Source organism: Drosophila elegans, unplaced genomic scaffold (assembly GCF_018152505.1).
Source record: "Drosophila elegans isolate 14027-0461.03 unplaced genomic scaffold, ASM1815250v1 contig_279, whole genome shotgun sequence".
Lineage (NCBI taxonomy): Eukaryota > Metazoa > Arthropoda > Insecta > Diptera > Drosophilidae > Drosophila > Drosophila elegans.
In genome coordinates this window covers 1-25,902 of record NW_024545655.1, presented here as the reverse complement: position 1 = coordinate 25,902, position 25,902 = coordinate 1, and the positions used below count along the sequence as shown (strand labels likewise).

Below are 25,902 nucleotides of genomic sequence, written 5' to 3'. Positions count from 1 at the left end.
AAGTAGGATTCGCGTTTGATCGGCTGACGTCTCATAAGGCGTATGCGTTGAGAACCCAGTAGTTCACCGCCAGAGTCCGAGAGCGGCAGTTGACCGAATACATGCGCAACAAATAAATTTAAATTAAAAACTACTTTCCTGCTTCAAACGGTTCCTCTTGGCCTCCGAAGGGCTATGACTGCTGCGGTGGACGACTCTGCGAAAAATACAAAAAGGAAAAATTAAAATTAAACGCGCTATAAACAAAACCAAAACATTAATACATGCCACTATTGCGAGTTGTCTCCGTAAAAAATCTCTGCTGCACCTGCACAATAATAAATATAAATTAAAACATTTATGGAATAAATCAAATTAAAGCCACTTACCTGCCCCAAATGGTATCTTGGCTCTGACAAGCAGGAGGATGACTCGCGATGGAAATCTGCAAAAAATACAAATTTTATAAGTAAATGCGCAATAAATAAAATCAAAAACATAAACACATAAACACATCCGTCAACAAACATCCGCTGCGACTACCTCAACTTACCTGACACAAACGCATTGCGGATCCGGCCAAATTTGACTGCTGAGAGAAACACAGAAACAAAACAAAACAAAAGTACACTCACCCGACCCAAGTTACTGCGGGAAAAGAAAGCACGCCTAAATTATTACCACCAATGTTTACATTAAATAACAGTGTGACCCTCAACCTTAAATCCCAAATGTAACCCAAAATATACTAACACATAATCTAGCTTTAAGCTTAAATATAGCTAAAAAAAAAAAATAGACATAATACACTAACACATAAAAATGCAATGTACATACTATTTCCCGCCATTTAATGTACCTAAATATTACAATACTCAGAGGGCAATAAATATAACGACCAGGGAATTCTGATCAACAGTCTTCTCCTGAGTGTCGTTGAGTAAAATTGAAAAAAATCTGGCACTACTCAATAGCTGTTTGGGGATCCTTAATATCAGAAACAAGCGCCAAACAAATTCAAACGGTGGAGAATAAGCTAATAAGGAAATCTATTGGTGCATCTAGGTACACAAAACAATCCACTATCAGAGAAATACATAACATCAAATCTTTCTCAGAAGTCTTTGCTCATTCTAGCCAAAGGTTTGCGATTTCAACAACAACCCACAGAAATCCACTTATACGAGATCTCATCCTAAAACCGTATATCCCCAAAAGGCTAGCGGCGAGCAGATCCAGATACCTAGATCAATACCAAAAATACCTGCTTCCAGCTAGAGCAAATATCCCTGAACCACCAATAGAGCCCACCTACAATAGCACATACGGTTACACGGAAAGTGAGGAAAAACAAATACAGAATAAATTAAGGGAAAAATTTAGAAAAAGTCTTCCTACATTACTGCGACTAACAGACGAGAGAGAGGAACAGGAAGAAAACGAAAAGGAGATTAAAAAGAAAAACGAGAGAAAAAAGGCATTAAAAACTAAACCCCCAGAGAGATGGTGTGAATTACTTATCAACAAATATAATAAACTTTTTAGAGAGGGAAGAATTACACGAGAAGAACTACTTGACAAAATGGAAGGACAACCTCACGGCATCATAAGGATAATAATACCTGACTTCCAAACCCACTTAGGACAAGAAACCCTATACTACCCAACTAATTAAAAAAATACAATAAAAAGATGAAAGGGGTCAAAATTAAACCCAAAAATGGGCCCATCAATAGATTACCAGTTATCCACAAACACCTGCTCCTGTCCTGGACGACTCCAAACTGTCCTGCGTTCTCCTGGAGGACTTGAACTGCCTTCCCGAGCCATGTACTGCTCGTGTAAAATTCACAAAGGGATCCTGCTCACACAAACGCGCCCGGCTGGACATGACTGCGAGGGGAAACAAGCCTGGACTCCTGCCCGGCTTCGGGTACATGACTGCGGCGAGGGACACACCTGCAAAAATAAAAACAATAACATAATTAGAAACACACTCACAATAAATAAAGCCAAAATAAAATACACCTCCTACACCAACCACACCTTGACTGCGGCGAGGGAGATCCACACAGACACATTATTGGAACGCATTTGGACTCCTACCCGGCTTCGGGTGCACACGACTGCGGCGAGGGATTCACCTGCAAAAAACAAAATAACAACATAATTAAAAACATACCCGCAATAAACAAAACCAAACACACACTTCCTACCCCAACCACACCTTGACTGCGGCGAGGGAATCCCACACAGATACATTATTGGAACCCATTTGGGCTCCTGACCGGCTTCGGGTGCACACGACTGCGGCGAGGGATACACCTGCAAAAAAACAAAATTAAAAACACACTCACAATAAACAAAGCCAAAACAAAACACACTTCCTACCCCAACCACACCTTGACTGCGGCGAGGGAATTCCACACGACTGCGGCGAGGGATAAGCCTGAAAAACAAAGTCAAAACACCAGAACCACGCCTCGGCTTGCCAGGGTCCCGGTAAACACGACTGCGGCGAGGGATACGTCTACAAAAAAATAAAAATACACAAGCGCAATTAATAATCTAATATAATCTTAAAAGCTACTTACCTGCTTTAAATGATTTTTGGCCTACAAACTCTGACTGCTGCGATGGATGAATCTGCTAAAAATTAAAATAAAAACAAAAATCAACAAAAGCTAAATGCGCATTAAATAAAAATTATACTATAAACTTATCTGACTCAAATATGATCCAGTAACAATAAAAAAATCTTCCGCTGCGCCTGTGATATAATAAAAAATTAAAATGATTAACATATACACAATTAAAAAATTTAGACCAAAAGCTACTTACCAGCCTTAAAGGGCTTTTTGGCATCTGAAAATCCGTGACTGCTTCCATGGACAAATCTACGAGAAATAAAAATTAAAAACTCTTTAAAACTAGATGCACAATAAACATAATTAAACCATAAACTTATCTGACACAGCCATTGAATTCTACTGGTCCAAGCCTAGACGACTGCGGCGGGGGATTTTTCCATCCTCACTAGTCACCCACATTCCAGACAGACGTGCCACTAAATCCGGCAATATCCTTATCCAAAGCCAACTAAGCACAACCTGGCTGGGTGGACCAATTCCTGTGATTCCTGACGACTGGCGACTGCGGAGAGAGACGAAAATACGGCTTTGACGACTGCGGCAGACAAACCTGCAAGAAACATAAATTAAAAACAAATTAAATAAATAATAAATAAAAATTTAAAACAACGTGCAATATACAAAATTAAATAAATTTAAAACATAAACTTAACTAACATAAATGCGATCCAGTACCAGCAAAAAACTTCTGCGGCGCCTGAAAATTAAAAAAAAATAATAAATATTAACACATACATAAATCTAAATCAAAAGCTACTCACCTGGTTAAAATGATTTCTTGGCCACGGAAAAAAAGGGAAATCCTTTCTGACTGCTGCGATGGAAGAACCTGAAAAAAAAAGGAAAAAGAAAATGTGCTCTAAATTAAATTAATTGAGTAACAAATAAAATCAAAATACAAACGTAACTGCCACATAAGCGATCCAGCCCAACCAAACCCCGGCAGCGCCTGCGAAAAAAAAAAACAAATAAAAATTATAACACACATGCGCAACAAATAAATCTAAATTAAAAACTACTTTCCAGCTTCAAACGGTTCCTCTTGGCCTCCGAAGGGCTATGACGGCTGCGGTGGACGACTCTGCGAAAAATGCAAAAAGGAAAAATTAAAATTAAACGCGCTATAAACAAAATCAAAACATTAATACATGCCAATAGTGCGAGTCAGTCCCAGTAAAAACTTCAGCTGCGCCTGCACAATAACAAATTAAAAATTATAACACTTGTGCAATAAACCAATTTATATTAAAAGCCACTTACCTGCCACAAATGGTATCTTGGCTTCTGACAAGCAAGAAGATGACTTGCGATGGAAATCTGCAAGAAATAAAATAAATTATAATTAAATGCGCTATAATTAAAATCAAAACAAGAAAGAAAGCAAACTTCGGCAAGCCGAAGTTCATATACCCTTGCAGCTATCGCAAGAATTAAATATTTTTGAAAACATTAAAATTATGATTTACTTGCGTATATGTTTAAAAACATTGAAGCTATGACGATTTGCAGCTTAATTATTTGATTGTTCTTTTATATATTTTTATTATTTGTATGGGAGCTATATGCTATAGTCGTCCGATTTTGATGAAATTTTAACCATAATTCTGAAATATTTAACCATTGCAATATGTCGAAGAACTAAACAAAAAATTAAAAAACAGCAAAGTTATAATTTTTTTTCAATTATTTTTCCGATTGTTCCTATGGGAGCTATATGCTATAGTCGTCCGATTTTGATGAAATTTTAACCATAACTCTGAAATATTAAACCATTGCTTTATGTCGAAGGACAAAACAAAAAATTAAAAAACAGCAAAGTTATAATTTTTTTCAATTATTTTTCCGATTGTTCCTATGTGAGCTATATGCTATAGTCGTCCGATTTTGATGAAATTTAAACCATAATTCTGAAATATTTAACCATTGCTATATGTCGAAGAACTAAACAAAAAATTAAAAAACAGCAAAGTTATAATTTTTTTCAATTATTTTTCCGATTGTTCCTATGGGAGCTATATGCTATAGTCGTCCGATCCGGCTCGTTCCGACTTATATACTACCTGCAATAGAAAGACAACTTTTGGGAAAGTTTCATGCAGATAGCTTTAAAACTGAGAGACTAGTTTGCATATAAACGGACGGACAGACGGACAGACGGACGGACAGACGGACATGGCTAGATCGACTCTACTAGTGATGCTGATCAAGAATATATATACTTTATAGGGTCGGAAACGTCTCCTTCACTGCGTTGCAAACTTCTGACTGAAATTATAATACCCTCTGCAAGGGTATAAACATAAACACATCCGTCAACAAACATCCACTACGACTATCTCAACTTACCTGACACAAACGCATTGCGGATCCGGCCAAATTTGACTGCTGAGAGAAACACAGAAATAAAACAAAACAAAATCACCCTCACCTGACCCAAGCTTCTCTCGGCCACTAACAAAATACACTGGAATGTTTGCGGCAATTAAAACAAGCGGCTCCTGACTGCGGCGGGGGAAGGACTGCGGCGTGGGACGCGACTGCGGCGGGGGAAGTGACTGCGGCGAGGGAGGACACTGCGGCGAGAAATTAGATGGCGAGAAATGTTACTGCGGGAAAAGAAAGCACGCCTAAATTATTACCACCAATGTTTACATTAAATAACAGTGTGACCCTCAACCTAAAATCCCAAATGTAACCCAAAATATACTAACACATAATCTAGCTTTAAGCTTAAATATAGCTAAAAAAAATAGACATAATACACTAACACATAAAAATGCAATGTACATACTATTTCCCGCCATTTAATGTACCTAAATATTACAATACATGTAATCAGAGGGCAATAAATATAACGACCAGGGAATTCTGATCAACAGTCTTCTCCTGAGTGTCGTTGAGTAAACTTGAAAAGAGTTTGCGCTTTTCATTCAAGTCGAGGTGGCCGAGCAGCACGTGAGGACGTCACGGGTCACGACCACACATTTAAGTTTGAGACCGACATGATATGAAAACGCAAATACCAAGAAAACCCAAGGATCTGCACAAAACAAACAACTACACTGTAACCCCAAAACAAAAATTCATTAAAATTACGTTAACAAAAAAAAATATGTCCCTAATACCTATATCATAGTTTTATCACGGTTTTTGGTTTAACTTTTCGTGCTTATTGCACTGACGACCTGGGATGCGAATCCTTCGATTTCCTTCGAAGAGGATGTCACCGTCAACTCGGCTATCACATATTATATTTGTTAATTTGGGCGCCATATTGTTATGAAACTGCATTTTTCCCGGAGGGCAGCGCCAGCTAGCTACGGAGTCCCAGGGCGGACTGCCCTGCAGTCCAAACAATCTATACCGACTCATCGGACGTCTCACGTCGCTGACTTGAAAATTACCATCAAGATTACCAAGACAATTGGACGAAATTGGTGGCTTCGGTGTTCTCGCCACGACGCACCCACCCTTCCTTGGATGCCCCATGAATGATATTGGAGGCACACCCCATCTCCGGAGTCTATTCCTGGTAGATTAGGATCGGCTCATCTCCCTGCCCAAGGTAACTCACACAACCATTTCGGTAGTTTGTTTACATTTAATTTTGGGCAAGATTAATTATAGAATAAATTCAAATTTAATTCCTACTCGTAATATACTCTTTTCATTAGCAACACTTAAGGCCGAACTAAGACCGTCGCCTAGATGAGAAGCGGTCAAAGCGATAATGGAAGGGAAATTTTTGGACGCTTAAAATTACAAGTTTTTGGCCAAAAACGCCACGGATGTGAATTACACGGCACCAAATTGGAGGCGTTTGCCAACCGGGTCACCTAATCCTGAGGAGCTCCAAGGGAAAGGAAAGGACGTGCTAAAAGGGTGAGTACGCTAAATAAATCCCTTAATTCATTAAATTTCGCGACCCAATTTAAACGTAGTTGGACGCGCGGCTGGGGTGCGGAATGAATGCCTCTAATTCCAGATAAGATTTCACAGTGAGTGCTTTGAAACGATTCCTTGACTGCCTGATTTCACAAATTAATAATTAAACTAATTTATTTCAGAGTTCAACGTTGGTCATTGTCGCAGCTGCGACCAGAAAAAGAGAACGCTAGCGGCGAAACCCGTGTCTGCACGGAGCCAATTGGTCCGGAGGATTCACACAGCGGCTGCGCCAGAGGGCCCGGAGGCAGTGCGTCGATGGTCCCAGAGATGATCAGGTGATCAGCGCGGGTACTCGTTTCCGGAACGGACTCACCGAGGGAATCTCCGTATGTGGCTGACGCGGAAGGCTGCTGCTGGAGCTGATCGCTGCTGCTGGTGGACGACGTGGTCTTCACGACCAGGTTAGGTCCGCCTGGTAAGTGTTCACCATCCCGAATCTTCTAAATTTCCGGGACCCTTTAGATAGGGTCCCCGGCGGCTTCAATATTTAAAAAAAAACACTGTCATTTACAAGTCTAGGACTTATAAATAACTTCTCACATTGAGTTATCTAAACACTAATTACGAATTTTTGTCTTAATTTTTTTCCCGACAGTTCTCCTACGACTTCTTGCAGCAACTAAAGCAAAACCCTGACCTACACCAAAGTCGCTCGCCATTTTCCCTCCCGCTCTCCCAAAATGGGTCAGTGAACATATCCAAGGCTATTTAAACTAGTTAACGAGCGAACCGGGCTAAATTTAAATAGCTAGATCCTCTCGCGCTATCAACAGTCGGTGTCACCACCGAATCTTATCGATAGCGGGGCCTGCTGACGTATCGGTTGTTTTGGTATTTTCTCGACGGCATCAACTAAAAATGCAACACAACTTTTGAACTTTTTTACCGCGCTAGTTGGCTAAGGGGGACCCCCACATAGGGCTCCAAGAGTTACAGTCCCCTAGAAGGACTATTGGTCCGGGTGCTTGATTTAAAACAAGAAAAATATCGTTACTTGAAAAGCCTTGACATGTCGGAATATACATATTTATAATAGAAACTGGAATTGTGAGGTAAAATGTTGTTATACGAGTATCGGTACTCCCTGTTTTGCTGTAGTATTATGAGGAAGGTTTTAAAAGTACCCCTTGATCCCAGCTGAGCATCTGAATATGTTAAAGTTATAGGGGTGTGTGTTCTGCAATAAGCAATTTAAATTAGTGATAGTTGTTGAAAATTATGTTTATATTCCACTGCATAATGTTTGGGACCATGATAATTTGGGAGGAAAACTTAAAGAGAGTCAATGGGGGCTGACTCGAAGTCAGTCTCGGTCATTGATGTGTCAGATTCGGATGAGTTAGATTAAAGTTTGTTTAAAATGTTTTCGGCGTCTAACCTCAGAGAGCGGCCCTTTTCAAAGCGCTCGCTAGATGATGGGAAAAAGAGAGGGTGATGGGAGATTGTTTTTTTTCGATGTCTTCGTATGATTTTTCTTCTGGGGTATTTATTGTAAAAGTTTTCGTTGATTTTGGATTTGTACTAGAAGAGGGGGAGAGTGGCTTCGTTAGAATTTCTACCTTAAGACGATCGATGTGTTGAAGATTTTTCAGGCTTAGCTTCAATCCAGAACTGGATTGCTGCGGGTGTTCCCCAAGGCAGTGTACTTGGACCCATTTTGTTTACAATTTATGCAGCTGACATGCAACTCCCAAGCTCTATTGTTTCAACCCTTTTTCGGGAACAGGTTGACCATAAAACTATGCCACTTTTAACATACGCGGATGGTACTATAATAATATATGCAGATAAAGCAGCGCACATAGCCATTAACACGAATTCCACCTATCTCTCAGCAATTATAAAAGGGCCGGCAAACTGGGGTATCATTCATAAACCGCTACCTTTGTTTGATCGTGGACAAAAGACTGAAGCTTCACCATCATACCACCCAACATGATAATAGAGTTCATGTTTCCGCCCATGGACTTAACTGGACCTTAGGAAAACAAAGCAAGCTTCCTGTTACTAGTAAAGCACTTCTGTATAAGCAACTGATCGCGCCTTTTTGGTATTATGCACTTCCTGGCTGGGGCTCCACAGAATTCAATAAAATTGAAGTTTCCCAAAATAAAATTCTGCGATGGGTATTACAAGCTGGACGGTACACAAGAAACCAGGATATTCGTAGTTCTTATAATGTAAAATCGGCTCAGGAGGTTTTGACGATGTAGTGGCAGTCTCCCAAATTCACTCTACCTACATCCGAACACAGAAGAGTGAAGGTACTAAGACTAAACTACTCCTTCCATTTCATCGAAACATGCCCTATTCAACGGGAAGTACACCAATTATACTGGGAGAAAGACCAGACAAACTACGGAAAATTTCAAAGTATCTTGAATGGAGAAATTTGTCCGATCCTTATTGGACACCTAAACGAGGCGCACAAATACCGGTTTGAAATCATGGTTGAATCTCAATATATAGGCGCTTTGCTTTTGAACGATCCAGTAATAAACCATGCTAAAAAATACTTTTTTTTAATAAAAATGTCTACAGTTTAGGAAATTATTTTGTAGTTTTCTGATTTCCCCAAATATTTTTATTAAATAAAATATAAACTACTTATTTTGCCTAGTTTATCTACTCTTGTGAATTGTAGAATCCTGCTTGGATTCTATGCTCAATATTGTCGGAGGTGGTATAACATATACTCCATAGATTTGGTAAGTCACTTTACTTTTAATATGCCTTTTAGACCAACCCTTTTGAGTTATTTTTAATAAATATAATAATTTATATAATCAAATTTATATATCAACTTCTATCCCTGTTTTAAAAACTACAATTTTAACATATTTGCACCGTACTTGGTTTTAGTTTTTTTTTCATAAAAATCTCTATATTAAGTTATATTTGTTTTCTTCGCGAACTTGATTAATTGCCCACGATGCTAAAAGCGCTTGTGCGTAACAAACTCGTGCTTGGTTTCGTTGGGCCACATGACAATACAATATAAATTCCATAAATATAAATGATACAATTTGTATTATGACTCAATTTTATTCAAACTACTTTCATATACATAAATCTTTAAAAAGTTTAAAGGTAGAAAAGTTTTTCCAAAAGTGTATCTGCCACATCTCGTTGAATACTTTGTCCAATTAAATAGGCCAATTTATGAGCATACTGGAAAAAAATAATAGTAACTAGTTAAATAAAATAAAATGTTGAACTAAAACTAAAGCCATAATAGTCGAGCTCCCCGACTATACTTTATTTATTGATTTAAACTGTAACAAGTTGACAGAGTTTGCTTAGGCATAGGTGATCAATTTTGGCCCTACTCGTAGAGTAGAAGAGTATGTAACGGGTAGAAGAAGCGGTAACGATCCAAGAAAGTATGTATATTCTTGATAGCTACATATGTCCGTATGCAAATTAAATTATTGCTTAGTAAATTTAAAAAATATATATATTTTTTATTTTTCATTTCTTATTCACTAGTTTACACAATTGTTATTAGTTCTGAACTTAATGTACACTGCTCGCGATATTCAAGTTGTCGACCAATCAATTCGAATTCAAAAACGGTCTGTCTGACTTTAGTTCAGTAATCAAACAACAAACCTCGGCTTAAGAGATTTATCTCAAAAATCTGATTAAGAGAGTCATCCAAGAGAGTCGGAAAATAGGATGATGAAATTTGTCAATTAAATTTGAAATTGAAATTTTGCAGAATTGAAATTCTGCCGGTAATCGATGTTTACGTTAGCGGACTTGGTGATCCCTTTTTGGGACACTGGTGTTTACAATATAGGCTTAGATGTTTACAGAATCCTTTTGAAGCGTAGAGTGTGAAACTACTGATCTGGGTAAGAATCGATTGGAGGCTTTGTTCAAAGAATAGAAAAGAAGCTCTTGGCTCAAAGTTGTTTATAAATTGGGCAAGGGCCCCTAAGTAATGTGTCATATAACTCCCCCCATTCTAAATTGGATCGTCCCGATTCATTGGAACTGATGGGTATAATGAATGTAGCTGATTAGTAAATTCGACAATGATATTTTCCTCTACAGTATTTTCATTGTCGGGGATATTAGTTTCTGGTTGTGTTTCAATGTGAATTTGCCGTGGTTTGAATATTAAGAATTATATGTATTTAATTAAAAGCATGGTAATTAAATATAAAAATGCGATTATGGTCAATATTAATGTAATTGGTATTTGAGTTTGTTTAATTTGAATAAAAGGATTAAATACGTTAATATTATCGAATGAGAGTTCCGAATCATTTGATATAATATATTCGGAAACTAAGAAGTCAGTATATTTTCGTGCAGTGGTGTTTTCCAATATCTTATTGTCTACATTAGTGTAGTATTTATTATTAATTTTAGTGGTGCCATTAAAGTTTGTTAAATATGACCCATCTACATGAGTTTCTTTAACTGTATTTTCTCCGTTTATAAAAATGGTTCCTTCTTGGATAACATCTACATTTTTATTTTTTTCTCTTATTTTATTACATAAAGATTTCACCATTTAGTAATCTGGTAAAACAAGAATTTTCTGGGTTTAATGTGCAATAGTTGCTAAATAATTCCGTCTTAAAATTGGACATTACATAAAACTTTTACATTTTGCGACATGATTATTGATTAACAATTTTCCATCACAACGATCGATAATTATAAGATATTTAATGTATATAATAATAAGATCTTGGTGGAAAGCGATTTTAAATATAGACATATTTAATAGATCAGTAATAATAACAGGTTTTTGTTCATGTTTATAAATTTCCTGTATGTCATCATTGTTTAGAATTTTTGTGTTGAAAACATATATTTTTGCTAATGTTATTGTGTCCATTTAATTCATAAGATCGTAAGGCGGTGTTTTCTGAGTGGAATTTCTTGATCTTTAAAGGCGATTTGAAAGTTGTCAGATAGAGTTTTTATTTCTTTAAATATTTTGGAATTAATAACGAATTGATCGTTATTGTTTTTTATCAAATCATCAATTTTATTTTGAACTGTTATGAAATCATCATGGTGTTCCTGCTAACCATTTCCAGCTACCAGCAATAATAAGTACATTATTGAATTCATTATCTGGAATTTAAGATAAGTCAATTTGTTTAAAATTTAATATTGTCTTTATGAATCGTACGGTTTCTGTTATTAATAATAACTTTATTAGGATGATTTTTCTTAAGCTTATTTCTTTCCACGTGTTTCTTTTCGTAAATTACTTCTCCTACGTGATAGTCCTTTTTTTTTCTGTCTTTATTATGAAAATGGAAAATTTTTCCTGTGCTTGTTTTACCAATTGGGGTGTTTTATCGCGTTTAATTTTATTAAATAATATATCATACGTTCGTTGATTGGTTATAGAGTGAATTGATAAGTTGTATTTTTATGATGCTCTAGTTACTATTTCGGAACAATCAACTAAGATAAGTTCATCTTTAATGCAACGTGCAATTTCTGTTAAAGGAGAGTGTGCGTTGTACGTTGGAAGTAGTATGTCGAGGATCTGCATAAAATAAAGATATCCCGTTTCTTTGTGCAAAAGATTTAAATTGGGATGAAGAAAAACTTGGTACGCTATTTATCATCAAGGTTTTGGCTAATGGGAATTGTTGCAGAATCTCTGAAACTTGGATTTCTATATTTAATTAATTTGGGATTTCTTTGACGACTAAAAATTTTAAGTATGAATCTATACAAGTGATGAATATAAGATTTTGGGCATAATAAATGTCAATATGCAAACTTCCACCTTCTCTATCCGGAATAGGTGCTTGGCCGATAGGAATTTGCACTGGATGTCTGTTATATTTGTTCTGATTGCCGATTGTGCTTAACAAACTCCTTTAGTTTTTGATAAAAGTTAGGCCAATAATATAGCCGGTTAATTTGTTTATAATCTTCATCAAGCCCTCTGCGTGCTCGACAATGCGTTTCTGTTATTATAAGCGATCTGTCTTCAGCGTTTTCTATGTCTTGGACTAATATTCTGGTAAATAAAAATAATTTTTAAAATTATCCTTAAGTGGTTTTTAAATTATATAAAGGTCTTCTAAGCTACAATGAATTCCGATTGTTATATTACCTAATATAATCCTTTAAGATAGTTATTAAATTTTACGGAGTGTCATACTCTAGTATATGTCTAGTCTTTCCGAACACATTAATCGACTCATGTGTTGTATACCTCCCCGTTGCTTTTAGCACTTGTTGCTTAAACTGGTTTAAGGGTTTTCGGGTTTCTTGTATAACATTCTTAAAACTACTCTCTGCTGAATGCTGAGTGTTTTGATCTGAGACCGACTCGATACTTTCTGTTAAGTTATTAATTCGAATCCTAGATAATGCATCTGCAACAACATTTGTTGCTCCTGGCTTATAAATAATTTTTGGAGAATAACTTTCAATGAAAGAATACCATCTTTTCATTTCAATATTAGGGTTCTTTTGAGAAATTTAAAATGAAAGAGGTTGATGATCTGTGAAAATTTCAATGTTGTTAACTTCATATAAATAATTTCGTAAATTTTTAAAAGCCCAAACTATAGCTAAAAGTTCCTTCTTATTAGTAGCATAAAATTGATAAGTTTTTGTGCGAGTTTTTGATATAAAAGTAATTGGTTTTCTATCTGAGAAAGAAGCGCAGCAATAGCCAAATCTGACGCACCGGTTGTTAAAGTAAATTTTTTATTATAATCGGGTTGAACTAACTCTACTCGGGTTGAACTAACTCTACTTACATCTGACTCATCCAACTGTATAGAAATTTTAGGGGATGCCTTATTTGATACTTTGCCATTTTGGCTATTTTACGATTGTGGAAATTTTTTCGGGATCGGTTTTGATCACATTGTGAGAAACAACGTAACCGAGAAAGTTTGTTTCCAATTTGAAGAACTTTGATTTTTCAATCGAAATTTTCATATTTGCGTTCAGCAAAATTTTAATTATACCAATTGAATCATTATAATGTTTTTGAGAAAATACTAATGTCATCCATATAGACATGACACGTTTTTCCAAATTGATCTCTCAAAATATCATCCATCGCTCTTTGGAATATTCTATTTGTTAACCCAAATGGCATTCTCAGGAATTCGTATTTTCCATTATTTATTGAGACTGAGGTTTTTTGAATGTCTGTTTTATTCATGAGAATTTGGTGGAATTCTGATTCCAAATCAATTGTGGAAAAGTATTTGACAAAATTACGGAAGGATCCTGCACTGGATATCTATCCGGTATGGTATTTTCGTTAAGTTTCTTATAATCTATTTCTAGTCTAAGTTTTAGAGTTCTATTTCCGTTAAATGCCTTTCTTGGTACAGCTAATACCGGGGAATTGTAAGGGCTTCTGCTTGGCCTTATAATTTCTTCTTTAAGCATTCTGGCGATTTCAGAATTCACAAAATTTGAAGCTGATAGAGCACAAGGGTATTGCTTACTATAAATAGCCCTATCATTTTCGGTATTTATTTCACCGAGTATGTCAGTCCTAAAAGGAAAATGTATATTTATTTTTGAATGTTCTTTATTAATAATATTTAATATTTTGTCCTCCAAATCTTTTCTTTGGCATGAGGATGAATTCTGTATATTGTTAATTTTTTGGTTGTCGGATACTTCTAAGACGGGGCGTTCAGGATTTTTGTATCCCAAACTTTTATTTTTGTCTGATATTTCGACGACGGTGCGTTCAGGATTTTTGTATCCGAAATTTTTATTTTGGTCGGATAATTCAACGACGACGTGTTCGGGATTTATGTTTCCCAAACTAAATTCACTTTGATTTCCCTCTTCAGATTCGGATTTGATTTGATCAAAGTATTTTTTTATTATGAATTTTTTTAACGGAAGAATGGTATTTTCTTCTGTCAAAGAATGTTGGCTTAAAATATTACCGTTATCGAAATTTAATTTTTCCTCCTTTCCATTATACTTTATTACCCCTTTCGCTGTATCAATAACAGCACCGAGTTTTTTCAATAGGTTGTAGCCAACAAGTAAATCTGAGTCTAGCCCAGCTATTTCATAAAAAGTATACCGCGTATCGAAAATAGTTATCATATGATAAATCTTTATTATTGAATATCCATTCACTATGGATACTCTCTTATATATTAGTAGTTCATTTTTGTTTTTATAAATTCCTGTTTTAATATAACAAGAAGTTGCCCCTGTATCAATTAATATCTTTAATTATTTATTTATTTTATTATCATGTCTTAATATGTAAGGTAGGCCTACTCCTAAGTTTGCCCTACGAAATGGTCCTCTTCAATATTGTTCAACCCCATAGTCTTGTTAGCCGGTTGGTTAACAGTTCCTGTTTGTACTCTTTTATTTTGAGGTTGTTCCTGTTGTGTGTTTTGTGTTTCAATCATTATACCCTTGCAGAGGGTATTATAATTTCAGTCAGAAGTTTGCAACGCAGTGAAGGAGACGTTTCCGACCCTATAAAGTATATATATTCTTGATCAGCATCACTAGTAGAGTCGATCTAGCCATGTCCGTCTGTCCGTCCGTCTGTCCGTCTGTCCGTCCGTCTGTCCGTCCGTCTGTCCGTCCGTTTATATGCAAACTAGTCTCTCAGTTTTAAAGCTATCTGCATGAAACTTTCCCAAAAGTTGTCTTTCTATTGCAGGTAGTATATAAGTCGGAACGAGCCGGATCGGACGACTATAGCATATAGCTCCCATAGGAACAATCGGAAAAATAATTGAAAAACAAGAAAGAAAGCAAACTTCGGCAAGCCGAAGTTCATATACCCTTGCAGCTATCGCAAGAATTAAATATTTTTGAAAACATTAAAATTATGATTTACTTGCGTAATGTTTAAAAACATTGAAGCTATGACGATTTGCAGCTTAATTATTTGATTGTTCTTTTATATATTTTTATTATTTGTATGGGAGCTATATGATATAGTCGTCCGATTTTGATGAAATTTAAACCATAATTCTGAAATATTTAACCATTGCTATATGTCGAAGAACTAAAAAAAAAATTAAAAAACAGCAAAGTTATAATTTTTTTCAATTATTTTTCCAATTGTTCCTATGGGAGCTATATGCTATAGTCGTCCGATTTTAATGAAATTTTAACCATAATTCTGAAATATTTAACCATTGCTTTATGTCGAAGGACAAAACAAAAAATTAAAAAACAGCAAAGTTATAATTTTTTTCAATTATTTTTCCGATTGTTCCTATGGGAGCTGTATGCTATAGTCGTCCAATTTTAATGAAATTTAAACCATAATTTTGAAATATTTAACCATTGCTATATGTCGAAGAACTAAACAAAAAATTAAAAAACAGCAAAGTTATAATTTTTTTCAATTATTTTCCCGATTGTTCCTATGGGAGCTATATGCTATAGTCCTCCGATCCGGCTCGTTCCGACTTATATACTACCTGCAATAGAAAGACAACTTTTGGGAAAGTTTCATGCAGATAGCTTTAAAACTGAGAGACTAGTTTGCATATAAACGGACAGACAGACGGACAGACGGACGGACAGACGGACGGACAGACGGACAGACGGACAGACGGACAGACGGACGGACAGACGGACATGGCTAGATCGACTCTACTAGTGATGCTGATCAAGAATATATATACTTTATAGGGTCGGAAACGTCTCCTTCACTGCGTTGCAAACTTCTGACTGAAATTATAATACCCTCTGCAAGGGTATAAAAAATATAACTTTGCTGTTTTTTAATTTTTTGTTTAGTTCTTCGACATATAGCAATGGTTAAATATTTTAAAATTATGGTTTAAATTTCATTAAAATCGGACGACTATAGCATATAGCTCCCATAGGAACAATCGGAAAAATAATTGAAAAAAATTATAACTTTGCTGTTTTTTAATTTTTTGTTTTGTCCTTCGACATAAAGCAATGGTTAAATATTTCAGAATTATGGTTAAAATTTCATCAAAATCGTACGACTATAGCATATAGCTCCCATAGGAACAATCGGAAAAATAATTGAAAAAAAATTATAACTTTGCTGTTTTTTAATTTTTTGTTTAGTTCTTCGACATATAGCAATGGTTAAATATTTCAGAATTATGGTTAAAATTTCATTAAAATCGGACGACTATGATATTTTGATAATTATTATATCCTTGATTACTACTGTTATGGGGTCTATTTGGCCTCTGAATTGATTCATCAATTACTTTGTTGTGCTCTAAAAGAGATCCATTGATTTTGTTGGTTATTACTAAATCTTCTATGATTCCAGGTATTGTTTCTATTTTGATTAAAATTTTTATAATTATTTCTGTTTTGATTATTTGCTTGATTTAACAAAGCTATTAGTATTTATTTGATTATTTTTATTATTGATATATTGTCTTGGTTTATTATTTGAGGTTTTTTGCCCATATAAGTTTGACTCATTAGTCTTGCGTTGTGATGATATTGATGATAATTGTTGCTTTCAAGTTCTTGTACTATTACCATTGCGTTCGGTAAATCGGGTGGATTCATTAAAAATATTACATCTGATATATGGTCGTTAAGGCCAGTTATGAACATTCGTAATGCTGTCTTTCTATGTTTTTCATTAAGTTCAGATGTAATTGGCCTATTCCTCCCATGTGTCATAATGGTTAATTTTTTATTTACCAAATTATAAAATGCCATAATTGATAATTTCCCCTGACTTAATATACTTAAGTCCTGTTTTAAAATATGTATAGGTCGCTTGTCTCTAAAAACAAAATCTAGTCTTGCCATTATGGCGTAAAAATTCAATACAATTGCAGTATGAGTTAAAGCATCATTGGCAATGCCTTTAATTTTATTTCGAAGAATAGATGCCGAAAAGTATTTTTCACTTCCCCTTTTGTATTGTCCCGTTGCTATTTCCGCCGATTCTCTCCAGCTAACATAACTATCTTCCTCGCCTTTAAGTTCTCGAACCGACTTAATGATTTCATAAGAAGTTAGGTTCGCCTAACGTTTGGATCAATATCTTTCACCTTGAATTCCTTAACCTTCTTTATGTTGTGATTTAATTGTGTCTTGCGATTTCATTCCTCAAAGGACTTAATTCATTATTAACTATTTGTGCTATTAAATCGCTTACATTAACCGTCTGGCTGCTAGAAGCCAATGCAGGTAAGGCTTCTAGCAGCCGTTAGCGGACTTGGCGCTCCCCTTTTGGAGCTCTGGTGTTTACAGCAACGGAATCCGTTTAAAACGGAGAGTGTGAAACTGATCTGGGTCGAATCGATTGGAGGTTTTGTTTAAAGAATGGAAAAAAGCTCTTGGCTCAAAGTAAGTAATGTGTCATATAACATGCACATCGAGATCTCAGAAAAGGTCTGGGATTTAACACGCTGAATTAATTGAAGTTCTAGTTAAGTTTATTTCAATTAATTTAAATTTTGGCACGGCAAGTTTAATGCCATCAAATTGTAAAACTATCTTGAAGAAAGTTTATTGACGGTATATTCACACCAGAAATATATATCGAAAAGTTGTTCAGAAGTTATTATACATTGAAATGAATCTTAAACGGTATTTGACACTACTGCTATAGTTCAAAACGAGCGATCTTAGTTCGAAGCTTATTTATTTCTTACATTGATATGCATTTTTTATCAGTGCAAGATTTTATAAGTAGTGTTGGAATGTTGCTAAGAAGAAAGTATTATTGACGCGTAAGAATTATAAACGGGTGCTAATTCGACCGACAAAACCAAATCATGAATTCAAATGTATTTTTAATTTCGTTAATTTAATTGATGTTTGGCTCTTCAAAGTTATATATAAATAGAATACTATTTCCTAGACCAAAACCATATTTAGGTTTGAAAACTATTTAGCAGTGCAGTCGAAGTAGCAGAAGTCCCAATATTTTTGCATTTCACTGCTTCAACTGTGAGTGACTTCTTAAAATGAACAGTTGCTTCTGCTTCTGAAAAAAAGGGTAAGTGGGAGCGACAGCAACTGTCGACTTCCAAAAGTCGTCGGCAGTCGCAGTCGCAGTCGCGAAAATCGATGAGCTCGACTGTTGGTGGCTTTTGATTTTCGTCGCAGTTGCTTTCGATTGTAAGCATAAGTCGTTAGCAGCGGCATGTGCGACTTTTGGAAGTCAACAGCAGTTGCAGTCGCGAAAAACTAGACATTTTTTCTTCTTCTTTTTGTACTTCTTGCACTTTTTATTATTTTTTTAAACTTGTTGCTGCTGTTTGATTTTGCGATTTCTGTTTATTTCGGAAGCAGAAGCAAAATCACATGAAGTGAAACTTACTATAGTTTTTTAAACACTGCTATTTTGATTCCTTGTAGACTAGAGCCCTGCATGAATCAACAGTATGATTCGATCTAGTAGGCTAAAGTACTGTTATTACTGTGCTTCCCAGTTAAGAGATTTGAATACTCCGAATCCTATGTTTCAAAAAATTTTAATCATCAAATCACAGTAGACATTTTATTGCTCACACTGTGGCTCAAGACCATGTTTCCAAAATTTCGAGATGATTCGAATCACCAGATAGACGAAGCTATTACTGTTATTAATTTTATTTATTTTTTGTGTCAGTATCAGTGTCAGTATAAGTATATCAGAGTATCAGTGAGCAACCGAAACGGTAAGAATGGAAAATGTTGGTTTTGTATACAATATAGGTAAATATAACAAATGTTTCAAGATAAAAGGAAACCACGAATTCTTCAGATGAGGTTGGATAATTTTATCTCTTCTTTCAAAGATGTTCTTTATTTTACGCTATCTATGAAAATCAGATGTAGTGGTCACCCACTACTTAGATATGCTTGTTATTTCATATTTCGTTGCAATCAACCGGGGACTTTGTTTATATTATTTTTTTATATACAGTAGGCGTTTTCTTTTTACCGTTCGAATCGTCTGGAATCGCTCGATTCAATGTAACATGTAAAACATACTCATAAAATGTTTCGAGAAATTTTGGTCCTTATGATTCGGAACATTGAAACGATGAGACATCAATCACCGAATCATCGAGACATTTGAAACATACTGTAACAGAAAGATCCGAACGCTGTTGATTCATGCATGGCTCTATTGTAGACATCACTGTACAGTTGTGTTTTTAGTGCAAACCTTTGGGGAATAATTTTTGTTAGCAGATATTTATCTTAGCATAACTGTATACTCAGTTTTCGTTTCTAACGCAAGTATTTACGTTGTTTAAATAGATTTACGAAATCTTCACTGCTTATGCATTCGGTCGCGTGTAGACGTGTTTTCTTAACGCTCCGGAAAAACAATAAGTCACCGAGTCGTAAACGTTCGGAAAAATTTATAAACGCGTGGTTTTGCGATTCGCGATGCTAATTCGCATATCGTAAACTAAAGTTTTAGTTAATTAATTAATTAATATTACGCTCTATCAATAAATGAGTAAGAACGTGGATCAGCGCACTCAACGCCAAAAACAGCAAGACGAAGCCCGTGAAAAAATTCAGAGTGAGCAAGACAAACGTCGTCTCTTTGGCCCGAAACAATGCTTATTTCTCGTTCACGAGTAATACTCTAGAACCGAAAGTGCAAGAAAGTGCAAGTTTACTGACCGCCGAAAACCAGAGAGCTAGTTCTTGCTCTCCCGCCCTGCTTTTCATCACACAAACAACATGGTGTGAGCAATGCAAAACTCCAACCGAGCTTCTGCCACCTAGTGCAACAACAACTACAACTACTACGTCAACTACAACGGTCTCTGTCGCCAACAATGCAATAACGACTCCACTCTCTTCTTCTGCAGCGGTTAAAGCAACAACACAACCAAGTGCAAAAATCGGGTCAAACGGCAAAAACAAAGCTACGGTAGGAAAAATTACAATTCCGCAAGCGGGTTCGGCCACGCAGACAGGCATGGATCGCTATATTAATATTTCCAAGCGCAAGCTAACCCCCCAAAAAAATCTGACGGCAATATGCCCAAAATAAACCGTACCAACAAAGGCACTGAAAATCTCGGGCCATTAAATGAAAATAGATTTTCCATTCTGGCGGAGCCTGAAACAGAGTACGAAGAATTAGCCCCAAAGAAACTAAAGCCCCCACCTATCTTTATTCGGGAGAAGATCTCTAACGTCCTAGTAAATAAAATAGTTGAGCTTGTCGGGAAGGATAACTTTCATGTTATTCCGCTTATGAAAGGGAACATAAGCGAAACCAAACTTCAAACCAAAACCGAAGATGATTTCCGAGTAGTGTCGAGGTACCTAAACAATGCCAAAAAGAATTACTACACGTACCAGCTGAAAAGTTGCAAGGGCTTACAAGTTGTCCTCAAGGGAATAGAACCCGATGTGACCCCCTCTGAAATTATAGAGGCTTTAAAGAAAACGGTTTTTGCGCCAAAAATGTTATAAACATTATGAACAAAAACAAGAAGCCGCAACCCCTTTTCAAGGTCGAGCTGGAGCCAGACCCGATCTACAAGTTGCAGTACCTTCTGCACCGTAGGATCACAGTTGAAGAGCCGCACAAACGGAACGGGCCAGTGCAATGTACAAACTGCCAGGAATACGGACACACCAGGGCTTACTGCACCCTCAGGTCAGTTTGTGTAGCTTGTGGTAACTGCCACGGCTCTGCCCTGCCCTGCCAACAAGGGAGACTCTCTCACTAGAAAGTGTGTAAACTGCCAAGGAAACCACACAGCAAACTACAGAGGCTGTCCAGTCTACAAGGAGATGAAAAGTCGGATGCAAAGAGCGACAACGGCACGCCAGAACATTTACATGAAATCACAAACGACACCCGAAGTTTTCTTCGCAAAAGCAGCCAGGTCATCATTTGGCCCTTCAATTACCACCAACAGCATTTCCTACGCCAGTGCTCTAAGATCAGGCACAGCTCACATAGAGCCGAAAACTGATAACATACAGCAGGCCATGGGACAGCCACAAAGTAACATGGAAACTATGATGATAACTTTGCAACAAAATATGATGGATTTTTTGTCCTTCATGAAAACCACCATGCAAACTCTAATGCAAAACCAAAATATCTTGTTACAAATGCTTGCAGCTCAGCAGTCCAAATAAATTATGCCTAGCCTCCGAATAACTCTGTGGAACGCCAATGGTGTTTCACGGCATATACCTGAAATAACTAAATTTCTGAACGAAAACACATCGACGTTATGTTGCTGGCAGAAACGCATCTCACCAGCAAATATAACTTTCAAATACGAGGATACACGTTCTACGGCACCGATCATCCAGAGGGTAAAGCACATGGCGGAGCCGGCATCTTAATAAAGACCGTATCAAACACCACTTTTACCAACGGTTTGCAAAAAATTATCTGCAAGCTACATCGATAAAATTACAGTTGGGCACCAGCAACCTTGCCATTGCCGCTGTCTACTGCCCACCCCGCTTTACAGTCTCAGAAGACCAATTCATGGACTTCTACAATTCACTTGGAGAGCGATTCATAGCAGCAGGTGATTACAACGCCAAGCACACACACTGGGGATCCCGCCTTGTTACCCCCAAAGGAAGGCAACTATATAATGCACTCATCAAAACATGCAACAAACTGGACTACGTTTCACCAGGCAGTCCTACATACTGGCCAACAGATCCTAGAAAACTACCTGATTTAATTGATTTTGCTGTGACAAAAAATATTTCCCGCAATCTAATATCTGCAAAATCGCTTTTGGATCTATCATCGGACCACTCACCAGTGCTAATAACTCTTCTTCAAAGCCCGGAATTAATCGAGCACCCTTGCAGGCTGACGTCGCATCGAACCAACTGGCTAAAGATCAAAAAGTACGTAAGTTCCCACATCGAACTAACTCCACAGCTCAACTTCAAGGAGGACATCGACTGCTATGCCAATGCACTGGAGTCTGTACTCGTCGCAGCAGCCAAAGTCTCTACGCCGCAAGGGAGGGATGGGCATACACACCAACACAAAACTAACCTTGAAATCGAACAGCTTGTTTTGGAGAAAAGACGTTTGAGGCGTGCTTGGCAAACCAGCAGATCGCCATCCTCAAAACATAGTCTTAAGGAAGCTGGTCGCAGACTTACCAGGGCTCTAAGGCACGAAGAAGAAAAAGCACAACGCCAGTACATTGAGAAACTTTCACCCACCAGCACCAAGCATCCCCTGTGGAGGGCCCACCCTAATCTAAGTGCGCCGGCTGAAACAGTAATTCCCGTAAGAGACTCTTCAGGCAGCTGGGCCAGAAGCGACAAAGACAGAGCCTGTACATTTGCTTTACACCTTCGAAATGTTTTTCAGCCAAACCCTGCAAATAATTCATTCACACTACCGTCGCCGCCAATTCGAGGTGGAACTGAGACGGCGCCAATTCTGTTCCAAACAAACGAAGTTGCAAAAGTCATCAGCGAGCGATTAAAAACAAAAAGGCCCCAGGTGGTGATCTAATAACTCCTAAGATGCTAATTGAACTCCCAAACTGTGCGGTTGAGGTAATTTGTAAACTATTTAACGGGATTACACGACTTGGCTACTTCCCAAAAAAATGGAAAAAGTCGGTAATCATAATGATTCCAAAGCCAGGAAAAGATCACACAATACCTGCCTCATATAGACCGATAAGTTTACTCTCGTGTCTGTCAAAACTGTTCGAAAAATGCCTTTTGACACGCATAATCCCATATCTGGAAGAGCACAACATTATTCCGGCGCATCAACTTGGCTTTCGAGAAAGCCATGGAACAATAGAGCAAGTTAACAGATTAACAACAGAAATACGAACAGCATTCGAGTCTCGGGAATACTGCAGTGCGGTATTCCTTGACGTTGCGCAGGCTTTCGACCGAGTCTGGCTCGATGGCCTTATGCATAAAATCAGAACGTTACTACCGGAAAACACTCACAGGATACTTGAATCGTACCTTTACAACAGAGCCTTCGCCGTGAGATGCAACACTACAATATCCGACGATTACACGATAGAGGCTGGAGTTCCTCAAGGTAGCGCCTTGGTCCAACTCTATTTCTCCTTTACACCGCAGATATTCCCACGAACGAGCGGCTAACTACTTCTACATTCGCAGACGATACCGCGATCTTAAGTCGGTCCAAATGCCCAATTCAGGCAACAGTACAACTAGCTGATCATCTCGTTGTAGTGGAGAGGTGGTTATCAGACTGGCGTATAAAAATAAATGCGCAAAAGTGTAGACACATAACGTTCACTCTCAACAGACAAACGTGTCCCCCGCTAACTCTGAATAACACGCCACTTCCACAAGCTGACGATGTAACGTACCTTGGCGTCCACCTTGACAGAAGACTTACATGGCGGAGACATATCGAAGCTAAGAAAATTCATCTAAAACTAAAATCCAATAACCTCCATTGGCTCATAAACGCTCGCTCCCCCCTCTGCCTGGACTTCAAGGTTCTGCTCTACAATTCAACGCTTAAGCCAGTCTGGACTTACGGCTCCCAATTGTGGGGAAACGCGAGCAGCAGTAGCATTGACATTATCCAGCGAGCACAATCAAAAAACCTGAGAACTATCACTGGGGCACCTTGGTATGTTCGGAACGACAACATCCACAGAGATCTGGGCATTCTACCCGTAAAAGATGAAATTTCAAAACAAAAGGCGTCCTACCACACCAAGCTAACTTCTCATCCAAACCAGCTCGTCAGGGGCCTAGCCAGGGTTTCCAACCGGACCCGATTGCAACGAAATGACCTTCCAGCTCAGCAATAGTTATTAGAGCCCTTACATCCCGCGTTAGTCAACTTGACTGACAGATATAGCTTTTTAATTTAAGATTTTATATACTTATTGTTAGTCTCAATTCAGAGAAGATTCAATAAATAAAATGCAAAAGTAAAAAAAAAAAAAAAAAAAAAACGAAATCTTCGAGAGTGGGTAATCCATTTTAAAGCATAGCGTTCCTTAGTTTTTAATTTAATTTTAAATCATGTTTTAATACAAACAAAATTCGCGTTTTGATGGTGTCAAAAAGCTGTAAATATATAAATACAAATTTTAATAAAAATTTATTTATATTTTGTCTATACGCATTCCTCTATAGGCATCCCTGATTTTTATCGAAATTTCTCTCTGCCGTTCGACCCTCGACATGACATGGGTTAAGCTACGCTTCTAATCAGCTTTCTTATTATCTGCCTTAGAATTAAGAAAAACGAGTTGCTTTGTAAGGACTTTTTCATAAGCTGGGATAGGCTTCAGTCTGGCCAGAGTCCACTACAGTTAAATTTGTAGAAACACAGGAGATGAAAACGGGACTGGGAGTTGCCGCGGGGATTTAGTTATCGGGATCACGTGGCCGACCTCGTCGTCCGTGTTGCGTAGAGAAAACAGACCTCGGAAACGCCACACGAAAACGGGACCGGCGTAGATTTAACTTGCGGGGATTTCCACTGAGCCCTGCAAGGCGAAGGGGAGGGCGCGGGGAAATCGGCGGAGATTTGCCCGTCCGGCAAGCGTTCGGATTTCGCAGAGTAAACCTCGGAAAACAAAAATACGGGAGCTTGTCCGACGTGGATGGGCACGCGGGCAGCTTTGACTTCCGCGTTGCGAGAGAAAAAAAACCTCGGAGACGCAACTCAGAAGCCTCACTGCCCGAAGAGCCCCTCGGTGGAATTCACTAAATTTTACTAGCCTGTCCCTAACCTGGACGTGAGTAGGAAAAGGCCGGCGGTAGTTTCCCGCGCTTTTCTCCGGTGTGGAAAGCGTTTGTATTGCGTAGAGAAAACAGACCTCGGAGACGCAACACGAGAACTTGCCCGACCTGGAGTAGCACGTGGGTCGCTTTGGTGTCCGCGTTGCGTAGAGAAAACAGACCTTGGAAACGCAAAACTGCAACCTGGCCAACCCGAAAATAAACACTCCGCGAAGTTCACTAAATTTTATTACCGGCACTTGGGGTTTTTAATTTCACAAGTTTATCTTCCTTTTATTTAATCTTTTATTCTCCCTAACCTTCGCACTCAGTACTGCCTGCCTCTGATCTCTGTTGCTTATCTTACTCCTGAGCTTGATCTGATGTCGCCGTCCGCTGGTTCCTTCCGCTGAGTTTTCATGGTGGTCCGTCCTGTTCGGCTGCCGCAAAAGAAAGAGAGTGATCTCAGCGGATCGCTGTGCCACGTCGACCCGCTTGTTTTTGCGCTTTACAGCACGCTCGCGTTATCAGCACTAAGCTTGCCTTTAACAGCACGCTCGCGCTTAACAGCACGGGTGATTGCGACAACTTATCGCGCTTAACAGCACGCTCGCGCCATCCGCGCTAAGCTTGCCTTTAACAGCACGCTCGCATGTTCACG

General features: G+C 37.8%; 1 long non-coding RNA gene across 1 annotated transcript; it reads right to left on the bottom strand.

Annotated features, from left to right (window-relative positions):
• Positions 1–267: 267 nt before the first annotated feature.
• Positions 268–5,537, bottom strand: LOC121467263. The gene is made up of 4 exons (XR_005977383.1): positions 5,444–5,537; positions 615–838; positions 369–424; positions 268–307 (listed from the first exon to the last, which is right to left on the bottom strand). It is a non-coding gene; the product is annotated as an uncharacterized LOC121467263 (long non-coding RNA).
• Positions 5,538–25,902: the final 20,365 nt, after the last annotated feature.